This window comes from Pteropus vampyrus, unplaced genomic scaffold (genome assembly GCF_000151845.1).
Source record: "Pteropus vampyrus isolate Shadow unplaced genomic scaffold, Pvam_2.0 Scaffold446, whole genome shotgun sequence".
NCBI lineage: Eukaryota > Metazoa > Chordata > Mammalia > Chiroptera > Pteropodidae > Pteropus > Pteropus vampyrus.
The window spans coordinates 189,581-201,050 of NW_011889227.1; the positions used below are offsets into that span (position 1 = coordinate 189,581).

General features: G+C 47.7%; 1 pseudogene; it reads left to right on the top strand.

Annotated features, from left to right (window-relative positions):
- The first annotated feature begins 6,347 nt into the window (after positions 1–6,347).
- LOC111732338 lies at positions 6,348–6,466 on the top strand (annotated as a pseudogene).
- Positions 6,467–11,470: the final 5,004 nt, after the last annotated feature.

An 11,470-nucleotide genomic window follows, 5' to 3' on the forward strand; every position in this document is an offset into this window, starting at 1 on the left:
TAAAAATAAAGTATCTTGAAAAAAGAAATCAGTTGTGTTTCTATGCACTATCAATGAACAATCTGAAAAGGAAATTATGAAAACAATTGCATTGACAATAGCATCCAAAAGAATGAAACACCTTGGTTCAATAAATTGAACCAAGGCAGAGGAAGACTTGTACACTGAACTGTAAAACTTTGCTCGAAGAAATTAAAGAAAGTATAAAGAAATGGAAAGATATCCCATACCCATGCACTGGAAAACTCAAGTTGTTGTTTTTTTTTTAAAGTATAATTCCATTTCATTTTTTTCCAGAGGACAGTTTTTCTTCAGTCCTTAAGGATTTAGCTCTTTATATGGGCTTTGGCAGAGGTCGCAGGTCTAAATCTGGGTGGGGGTGTTCACTCCTTCCTGGCTTGACAAGAATGACTCCTGATTACCTTGCTGTGAATGGCGCAATTCACGCAGTAATGTAGTTACACGCACGACTTGGGAAGCACGTAGGCATAGAAGACTCGCTTCAGAAATACCCCTCAAGGCTGTAACCTCTACTACGTTTCGATCGATGAATTTCTTAACGTCCTTGGGCACACATCGAGTGCAGTTGGCACGGCGAACGGGCTGCACACGGCCGCAGCCACTTTTGGCACAATTATTGTTCTTTCTTCTCTTAGTTATCTTAGAAACGAGGACCTGAGAGCTGGAAACTTAACAAGTGTTAATATGGCAATAGTCACCAAAGTGATCTGTGATACAATGCAATCTCTATCAAAACGCCGATGTTTTGCAGAGATGGAAAAGCTTATTCTCATATGTAATTGCAAGGGGCCCGAAAGAGCCAAAATGACGTTTACAAAGGAGAACCAAATTGGAGGACGTACATCTCACAATTTCTAAACTTACGACAAAGCTGTAGTCATCAAAAACGGTGTGCTACTGGCTTAAGGACAGACATATGTACCAGTGGAACAGCATTGGGAGTCGAGAAATAAACACGAACATCTATGGCCAATTGCTTTCCAATGACGGTGCCCAGATCACTCAGTAGAGAAAGAATCGTTCCTTCAACAAATGGTATTGAGACAACCGGATAACCACATGCAAAAGAAATTGAATACCTACCTTGCTCCAGATATAGAAATTAACTCCAAATGGATCAATGACATAGTGTAAGAGCGAAAACAATGAAACTCTTAGAAGAAAACATAGGGCTAAATCTTCGTGACCCTGGATTTGGCAACGGAGTCTTAGATTTGACACCAAAAGCATGAACAAAAGAAAAAATAGATAAATTAGGCTTAAACAAAATTTAAGACTTTTGTGTATCAAAGGATGTTATTTAAAAAGTGAAAAGACAATCTATAGAATGAGAGAAAATATTTGCAAATCATATATCTGATAAGGGTTCTATATCTAGAATATATAAAGAACACTCGCAACTCAGCCACAAAAAGGCAAACAACCCGATTTAAATACGGGCGAAGGACTTCAATAGACTTTTCTTCCCCCAAAATATACAAATAGCCAAAAAGCACACAAAAAGATGTTTAACCTTGTTGATCATTAAGGAAATGCAAATCAAAACCACAATAAGACACCGCCTCACACCCGCTAGGATGGCTGTAATGATACAACAACAACAAAACCCCATAAAAACAAAAAATAACAACAGTTGACAAGGATGTGAGGACATTAGAATCTTCATACGCTGCTGGTGGGAATGTAAAATGGTACATCTGCTTTGGGAAAGAGTTTGGTGGTTTCTCAAAAAGTTTAACGTAGAATTACCAAATGACAAGCAATTCTACTCCTACGCATATACCCCGCCCCCAAACTGAAACCAGGTGTTCAAACCAACACGTGTTCACGAATGTTTGTAGCAGCTTTATCCTCAACAAGCAAAATGTGGAAACAGCCCAAACGTTCGTCGATGAAATATTATTTGGCCATAAAAAGGAACGAAGTACTGCGGTGAACCTAAAAACATGGAAAAAAAGAAAGTCTATTTTTTTTTAAATTAAGTACTGTACTGATACATACACGAACGAACCTAGAAAACTACGTGCTAAGGGAAAGAAACTAGACACAAAAAGTCACATATTGTATGATTCCTTTTATAAGAAATGTCTCAAATAGGCAGCTCCGTAGAGACAGGAAGCAGCATGATGGCGGCTGAGGAACTGGGGTGTGGGGGAGTGGAGGGAGGGATTGCCCAACCGGTATGGGGTGTTCTTCCTCGGCAATGAAAAAGCGTTGAAACTGGAACAAAGGTGGTGATTGCAAAACATCATAAATGCAGATAATGTCCCCGGAGTGTAATTTTTAAATGGTTGGTTGAGCGTTACTTGACTTTCACCTCCACGAAAATAAAAGATGATAACTCCATTCGCTCCCGTGCTTTCTGGTGCTTCTCGCGATGATGAAGCCAGCTGCCGAGTTGCGTGTGAGCTGCCCGGGCAAAAGGCCCACATGGCAGGACATGAAGGTGGCCTCAGGACACCAGCCAGTCAGGAACGGGGCCCGCAGCTCAATAGACTTCAAGGAGCTGCATCCTGCCACGTACAGGGAAGGGACGTTGGAAGTGGATCCTTGCCCATCTGAAGCCTGAGATGGCTAGTGCTGACCTTAAAAATAAAACGGTTCATTATTTTACCAGCAAAAAAAAAAAAAAAAAAAAAAGAGTTTATTTGGGAACAGCAAAAAATTGCAATTCGGGACAAGTAAGCTATAGCAGAAGCCGTAGACAAGTCCAATGACCGAAGGAGAGGAGAGTTTATTATTTTACGGAGAAAAAGGAGGCCATTGGGAGGTTTGTTCTGAATGGCAGTCCCTTGGAGAAAGGCAAGAGTTCGCGAGCATGTCTGAGCTACGCTGCTGGGGCGGTGCATCACTAGTAGGAGGCGCGATGTACATATTTCCCCCTTGGGACCTGTAACTGAGGTCACCAGGCCTGATTCCTTCCTCCAGAGGAGTCTTCTGTTGGGTCCTGTAATTGAGGAGTCTTCCTGTAATTGACATGCAGCGGTCCTGCGCCAGAGCTCTGATTTCTGGCCTCCCTCCCGACGTTATTTTAGTGAAGTTTGCCATTTTCGACGTTCACACTGGAATTCTGGCTGATGCTTTGACTACGGTCTTATGGTCTCCATGTGAGATACCTTGCTACAGCCCTGAGAGGCACAACAGCGCCGGGCTGGTCCAAAGCAATTCTGAAATCCAGCCAGGAAAGTGTTGGCAGTTCTTTGATCAAGTTCCAAAGTCTCCACGGCTCTTGGCTCTGCTCTCTGGGTCTTGGGCCTCTGAGTCATCCTTCTCATTTCAATCATGGGTGAACGTGTTTGCCACCGAGTGGTTTTCTCAGCCTGCTTCCTGATGGTAGAATTCTGGGGGTCCAAAGGCCTCTCTGCTTTATATCGTCTGTGACTTTTCGGTCCCAGCTGGAAAATTATCTCAAAGACGTGGTGGAAATTCTGTGAACGTCACTGAGGTTCGGTCCAGTAGCTGAAAGGTACATCCATTGAGCCTTCTGAGACGAGCCCTTTGCCATCTCGGGCTCCAGCTGAGAGCACTGAGGGACGACAGCCCTAAGCTTGCGGGAGGCCGAACTGCTTGGCAAAACGGTCGCGATCTTGTCTTTGTCCCTAGATCGCAACTTTTTCCTGACAGTGCTCAGAAGTCTTTTCCTAATTACAGCCTCGTTTTTCCTGTCTGGAATATTAAAAAACAGGCTCTGACCGCCCCTCCCCCCCATTTTTAAAATTATGATAAAATGCGTAAACATAAAATGACTATATCAAACACAATTTTACCACCTTAACCATTTTTCAGCCTACAGTTCGGTGGCATTAAGTACATTTTTAATGTCGTGCAACGATCACTACCATCTGCTCCATAACTTTTATCCTCTTCTGAGAGTTCAACTCTGTCTCTATTTCCCACTCCCTCCGACCTTGGCAGCCACCACTTTACCTTCTCCTCCAAGGACCGCATATAAGTGAGAGCATATGGTATTTGTCCCTTTGTGACTGATCGACCTCACTGAGCATAAAGTCCTCCAGGTTCCTCCATGCTGTAGCATACGTCAGAATGGCCCTCCTTTTTAAGGCTGAATGCTATGCCACAGCGTGGACAGACCACGTTTGGCTTATCCATCCGTGGGTCAATGGCACTTGGATTGTTTCCACATTTTAACTCGTGTGAACAACGCCGCTATGAACGTGGTACACAGATATCTCTTCGAGACCTGCTTTCAATTCTTTTTGGGGCGCATACCCAGAGTGGACTTACTGGATCATATGGTAATTCTAGCTTCAATTATGTGGCCGCAGAAAGCTCTGTCTCAGGGTCAGGGTCTCCCACAGGCTGCAGTCAAGGTGCCGGCCTTGAGTTTGGAATTGCTACGGATCAGTGGCCCTTCAGTGCCTCCCACACCCCCTTCCCTGACTGAACAGAACCACTGACAGCAGCTGGCCCAGGTGTAATAGGGAGACTCATTTTTATTGTTTTGACCACTAGCAGCTTTCGAGTACCCCTCCCTCCCCTTTGCCCCACATCCGGGTGCCTTCTGTCCAAACGTGGAAGCCTCAGCCTGCCCGCGGGCACCCCACCCAGGCTGTACCCCCAAAGCACGATGAAACACTGCAGCCACCTGCCCCCTCCCTTGCCCTGATTTGCTCCAGACCCAAACCGAGCCTCCTCTTTGGGGAACACTTTTTCTGCTCATTACGTCAGTTCTATTTCAAGTCCATGGTGTCATTGGGTCCTTCAGCCCAACAGCCGTCAACCCCCGGGCAGGGGGTGCCAGACACTCGAAGAGAAACAGCTGGTGCTGTGAGCAGGGTGGCCAGACAGTGACCGCGAGCTGCGGACCTTCTGTCCCTCAGCTTGCTGACTGGGCCCACCCTACAGACAGCGGGCTTGGGCAGTGACACATCACCGGCACACTCGCACTCCGGGCTATGCCACTTTATGGTGGTTCTACTGGATTTTACCAAGCCTCTGCCGTAAGCTTAGCCCACCGAAGCCAGACGCTACGCTGGGAGTGGCCAGACCCTCCACCTGCAATTCGTATTCATCTTCGAACAGGCACAGTACACCTGTGCTCGGCTCCCCAGGACCCCTGAGAAGTCCAGCCTTGGCATGTAACCTGTCAGTTGTATGCCATTGTCCCCTAGAACCCAGATGTGACATTTCACTGATGGCACTTTCCACATTAGACATCCAAATGCTTGCTAAAGCGTTTTCTACTAATATTTCTTGGGCCTCTTCAGGTTTTTGAAGTGACATATTGATTCACAAATTTCGTTAAAACCTGTTTATATAATTTCTCATAAGTTTGCTCAGTATAAATGGAGCCCTCCTTAGCACAAGCCCCAAGGCTCCTAGGCGCCCCGGGACACTGAATGGGCTCCTTGGCCATGAGATGTCCCACAACTTGCCTTGCCGTCCCCTGGCCCCTTTCATTTCAAGATCGTCCTTTTTGATGTATGGGACAAGGATCTCAGGGAGCTGGCACCTTTGACTTATTCTCCTTTTTACTGTCTATGTAAGTAACAAACCTTAAATCTAAAAGTGACTCATTGTGTCTTCACCAGCCAAATCAGTCAGGCCTTGACCTTGGCTAACCCTGTCGTGTATGGGCGTGACCTGCTGCACCATTAACAGTATAACGAGCACCCCTCTGATGCCCCAAGGCACCTGTTTCCAGATGAGACCTTAGCCACCCTTGTGCTTATACCTCTTAGCGCCTCTGAATGACTCAGGACGGCCACCAAGACCCACGGGTTTCTGGTGTGAATGCCTGCCTGCCCCAGCTCCCAGGCATACTCCCCTAGACCACTGCTGGCTGTATGCAGGCCTCGCTAGAGACTGAGCTTGCTGGTTCTGATCTGATGGCCCTTCGGACAGTTGCCCATTACATTTTGGGTCACGGAGGTAGCACCCTACAGGTGCAGCTTGGCCACAGACACCTCCTTGCTACAGTAAAGATGGCATCTTCAGGATAAAGCCAGACTTGGGTCATCAGGCAGAAGTAGTGCCCCGTCACCCCCCATGCCCTGCATCCTCTGTCTCTAGCCAGACTATGATGCTGAGGGAAGCCACCCTCCTCCCAGACCCCTTAACCCCTTTGGGGCCCCTAGGAACAAGTGAATGAATGGAAAAGGAGTCTCGTGCATTTTGAAGCTTGAGTGATAGAGCCCATGGGGTTGTGCCCCCCAGGGGCCTTTTGGAGCGTGAGACCCAAGGGCCAGCCCAGAAGGCTGAAGTGCAGGCTACTATCAGCACCAGATGGAGCCTGACCAAGCCCGCGCCTCATCCACACTTCTGCTGACTCCTGAGCTGTGCCGTTTCTAAAAATAGAACTAAAGGTCTACGGCCATACCACCCCGAACAAGCCTGATCCCGTCTGATCTCGGAAGCTGAGCAGGGTCGGGCCTGGTTAGTACTTGGATGGGAAACCACCTAGGAAGACCAGGTGCTGTAGGTGTAAAAAATAAATAAAATAATAAGGGATTGTAAACTGACAAGGTCCTTGCAATCTCTGAAGTCAACCAAGGGTTGCCGTGTCAAACAAACAAACAAATAAATAAATAGATAAAAACAGAACTACAAAATGGATGGCCTCACAGCACTGTAGCTCAGCAGTCCCCAACCTTTGTGGCACCAGGAACTGGTGCTCCTATGAGAATCTAACGCCTGATGATCTGAGGCGGAGCTGAGGCGGTGATGCTGGCTCTCAGGGGGCGGCTGCAAATATAGACGAAATTTCGCTCGCCCACCAGCTGTTCACCTCCTGCTGCACGGCCTGGTTCCTAACAGGCCACGGCCCAGGGCTTGGGGACCCCTGCCCTAACACACAACACAAAATGATTCATGTTTTGCTTTGAGCCAAATTCTCCAACTTCAGCTATCCTAAGATCTTACCTTCTCACAAAACCCGAAAGGCTCATCTATTGAACATGACACTCAGGAAAATATTCACATTGGCACTCACCCTGTAAAGCAGGGGTCCCAGGTACCAGGCTGTGGCCTGTTAGGAACCGGGCTGCACAGGAGGAGGGGAGCCGCTCCCCAGCGCCAGCATCACCGCCTCAGCTCCACCTCAGATCATCAGGCATTAGATTCTCATAGGAGCACCAGCTTCTGGTGCCAAAAAGTTTGGGGACCACTGCTGTAAGGGACAGAGGCCAGATCAAAGCCGAAAGGGGTGCCACTGAACACGATCCTCTAACTAGAACTCCCAGGAGGATTCGATCCTTACTGCATCCCGATGTAGATCCAGCTAAGCTGCAAAATTTACCAAACATGAAACGCATGATTGACAACCCCGATGACCATGTCTCGTAGGACAGTTAAGAATTGAAATTGGCCTCCTAAAGTGCCTTCCACTAGAAGGTGCTCTCAAGTCCTCCTGGCCGGGCAGATAGTACACAAGGTCCCCAAATCAGTCGCTGTCTTTTTTAAGTCGAGGCCTTCCAGGTTCAGGTATTTATTTACACCCGTGGCACTGACAGAAATGCCTTCGCTCAGCCTTCTGGCTGCACCGTGAGTGTGGCTTGAGTCAAGAACTCGGCCACCCATTGCGGGGTCCCACTTTGGTCTGAAATACTCAGTGGGACGCCTATCAGCCCTGTTGCCATCCAGCACCGTTTGACTGATTCAATATTCTGCAGGGGTCCCAGAATCTAAGATAATCACTGAATTCCAACAATATGTAATCTATTGAAATCCTTCAACTGAACGCCTTTTAAATTTTAACAAAAGTCCTACAGACAACAATATGGGCATTACCAGAAGGGAAGGGGGTGGGGGAGGACGGAGAAGGTAAAAAGGGGTCAAGTACATGGAGACAGAAGGAGACTGGACTCAGGTGGTGAGCCCACAATAGAGTATACAGATGTTGTCGTAAAGTTGTATGCCTGAAATTTATATGTTATTAACCAGTGTTATCCCAATAAATTTAACTAAAAAATAAATAAAGGGGAGTCACACTTTATAATAAAAGGCCTCTGCAATGACAGATTATATCCTTCTGAGGCCTCCTACCTTCTCGATTCTAGATGTTAATTTTATTAGCAGGTGGAAATGGTAGCAAAATAAAACGCTGGCGCCCTGGGCTCCTTATACCCACAGTCGGATCTAGGTAGTATGGTTGGCTTTGATCTCTCAAATCCATCCACCTTCCTGCCCCCCTGACTAATGTGACTCTATACCTAAAAGTTGTACATTTGGCTCAAAATTATTATATTTTGAATTCCAATGAAACTACTCATTGGAGCACCCTGGTAAACTCTGCCTAGATGCCTGGCTCATTCCTGATGGTGACAGCACTCTGAACGGCCAGGTCAATGTCAATGAATGAACTTAATTCCAGGGGTGACTCCCGTGTCACCTTCCCCCTTTATGCTCTCCTCTCCTTTAGATCCCTCTAAAAAAATCACACTCCTCCTCGAGTCTCTCCAAGAACAGAACTTTACGTCTTGGCTACTCCTCCCCCTTTTTCTCTTATACTCCAAATGCATCCAAAAATATGTATATTCTTAACTAAAACTTCAGCCCATGCCCTCAATCAAATTGTTGGGTTTACCATGGGCTGAAGAGGCCCTACCCTCTCCAATTACTGCCTACTCTGCTGACCTTCTCGAAACTTTAATTGAGGGCATTTCCCCCACCCCATAGCCCTACAATTATCCCCAAATTTTCAATTGTCGTTGAATGGTATACCAGACTCATTTCTTTCTTTTAATACCAACTTTTTTGATATAATTGCATATACCCTAAAATTCATCCTTGCAATATGTAGAATTCAGTGGCTTTTAGTATATTTATAGACTTGTGCAACCATCACTACATTCTAATTTTAGGATGTTTTTATCACCCCGAAAAGAAACCTCGCACCCATTAGCTGTCGCTTTTCTTCCCCTGCTCCCCCCACCCCACCCCCCAGCCACTGGCAACCACGAATCTACTTTCCGTCTCTACGGATTTGCCTATTTGGGATATTTCATATACGTGGAAGCACACAATTATGTAGCTTTTGTGTCTGGCTTCTCTCACTTGGCATAATGTTTTCCAGATTTAGACATTTGGTAGCGTGTGTCAGTCTCTTGGTGCCAGCAGAAATGTCGAACCCAGCAACCTCCAACTTGCCCATGCACCCACTTTGGCTGCACTCCACTTTGGCCCCACCCCTTAACTACGACGAAGACCAGAGGCAGGCTTCCTATTCACTCGTGCTCCATTCTAGCCCCAACCAGTACCTTTCTCCTTGGGGAATCCTTTTGCTGTTTTTGCTGTTAAAATGTGATAAATCAATTTTATGCCATGTCCCTTGGTGCCTGAGTGCCTCCATTATCTAAGGCTGCGATCAAAGCATTGGCTTCGGGGACCTGGTTGCTGGCAGAATTAATCTTTTCTCAGGTTATTGGGCTGAGAGATCGGGCAGGCTGTGCGCAAGGCCACTCTCAGCTAGCTCCAGCAGGGTGAGAAAGTGACGGACAGCCAGAGAGAGCGTTGAGTCTGTGGGTCTCATCCGTCTGCCAGGAGCAAGGAGGGAGCATGTAAAGTCTTCTGACAGGGATGGAGAAACATGATCAGAAGCCACGCTCTCTGCCCCAGGTGGCTGCTCCACTTGCCTGGGCCACCCTCGCACCTGCTCAACACTATTCTTTGTCCGGCATCAAAGATGTTAGAAATGGCTTGGAGCTGTGATGGAATGCAGATCTGTTCCCACCCCCTCTCCACCCCTGCTCCACATTCCCAGAAACCCATTCTTCCAAATTACCATGTCCTGGATTCAGAGAGGCTTTTTGTGTCTGGTTGCCCAACCCAAACTGGAGGTGAGCAAGAATCCTCCAGGAGGATCTTGCCACATCTGCCACCAGAGAATTTTCCTTCCCATGCCAGACACCGTGGGCCAAGGGCAGCACTGCACCTCACCCACCTACAGGTCATACCACGTGATCCTTTCTGGGCCTGCGTTTCACTGAGAAAGTTTGCGTGTGAGGCTGACAGCTTTTGGCTCTTCACCTGCCTGAGTGTATAGGCCACCTGGTGGGCAGGCTGGGGAGAGGTGACCGGTGGCTCTCACTATAGCTGTAGCTCTCACTGCCCCCCATGACTGCAGGACACCCGAAATCTGCAAAAGACAACTTAGTAACTGGCTTAAGTGGGTTTGCCGCAGACTTATGGGGAAAGGGGATCCATTCATAGGCGTCACAGACTATAGCTTTAATCATTTTCTGTAGAACTGGGCCCAGAAAGAACACAGCCAGTCACCTAGGCAAGGGGGAACCACGGGAACCAGCGAGGAACTCACTGTAGGCCTATAACTTTAATAGCTGATGTTCACTGACAGCTTACTCTGAGTTCCCAAACTTTCTTGGCTCCCGGCACCCTCAGTGTCTCTGTTTTCATGGTTCTCCTAAGCCAAAAGAAATATCCAACAGTTCTATTTATGATTACTGTAGGTCCAAATAACTTAACATTTATGTTCTAATAATTTAGCACTCATTTAGGAAATAAATCACATCAATAGAAATAAAAAATGTTACTTTTCATTCTTTAATACACACCAGTACTTACTGATCAGCCGTGTGCCCTGGTCAGCTTCTCAAACCTCATCATTGGGCTGGACGCCCCCAGTCTCATTTTCTGTTCTATGATGGTTTTTCACTTTGTATCCTCAGAACTACAGGAAATCAGGCTTCTCAAAGACACAAAAATAAATGTGGAGTGATCTAATGATGAAACTGTGAACCACCTGCACTTTTTCATTTGCTCAGAAATGTACGGTATCGCTGCTTCCCTCTAAAATTTAGGAAATTTAAAATATCCTCTGCGCCTTGCGAGTTTCCGGCAGGGCCTGGGGACTTCGGAACCACGGCGCTGAGGGGGATTCACTCCCGCCATTTCTTTAACGGAGATAGACTTCAGAGAAGGAACCTGTGGCTCAGACGGTAGATCCCTCCCCGCCCACCCCGAGGTCACAGAGCCCGGCTTCAGCGCCCCCTAGAGGCTGCTAGAACACAACTCAAGTGAAGGCTGTTGGGGCGGAAGGAGGGGGAGTCACCCGTTATGTGTGGGAGAACCCGGGAGACCTCATGCTGGAGTGGGTGTGGACAAGGGTCTGGCCTTCAGCCAGCGGCGGAGGGGGTGTGGAGGGGGAGGAGTGGGAAGGCCCCAAAAGAGGAACTGTTGGGGTGCAGTTGGGGGCTCCATGACCCTCCTGTGGCCCCCTTGATTGCCCTCATCCAGGTGTTCAAAGCCTTCGCAATGGAGTCTCAGTCCCCTTTCCCATAAGGGGCAGGGTGGTGGAAGGGACACGCCAGGCTAGGGGGTCTGCGTCTCTCATGGGCGTTGAGCCTGAAGCCGGGAGAGGCCAGTGGCCAAGTTTACCTGCATTGAGACAACCATTTCCCTGGCCCATACTGGGGACAGGGTGGCCCTGACAGGACGCAGAAGTGGGCCCCGCACCTCGAGGAGTCTCCCG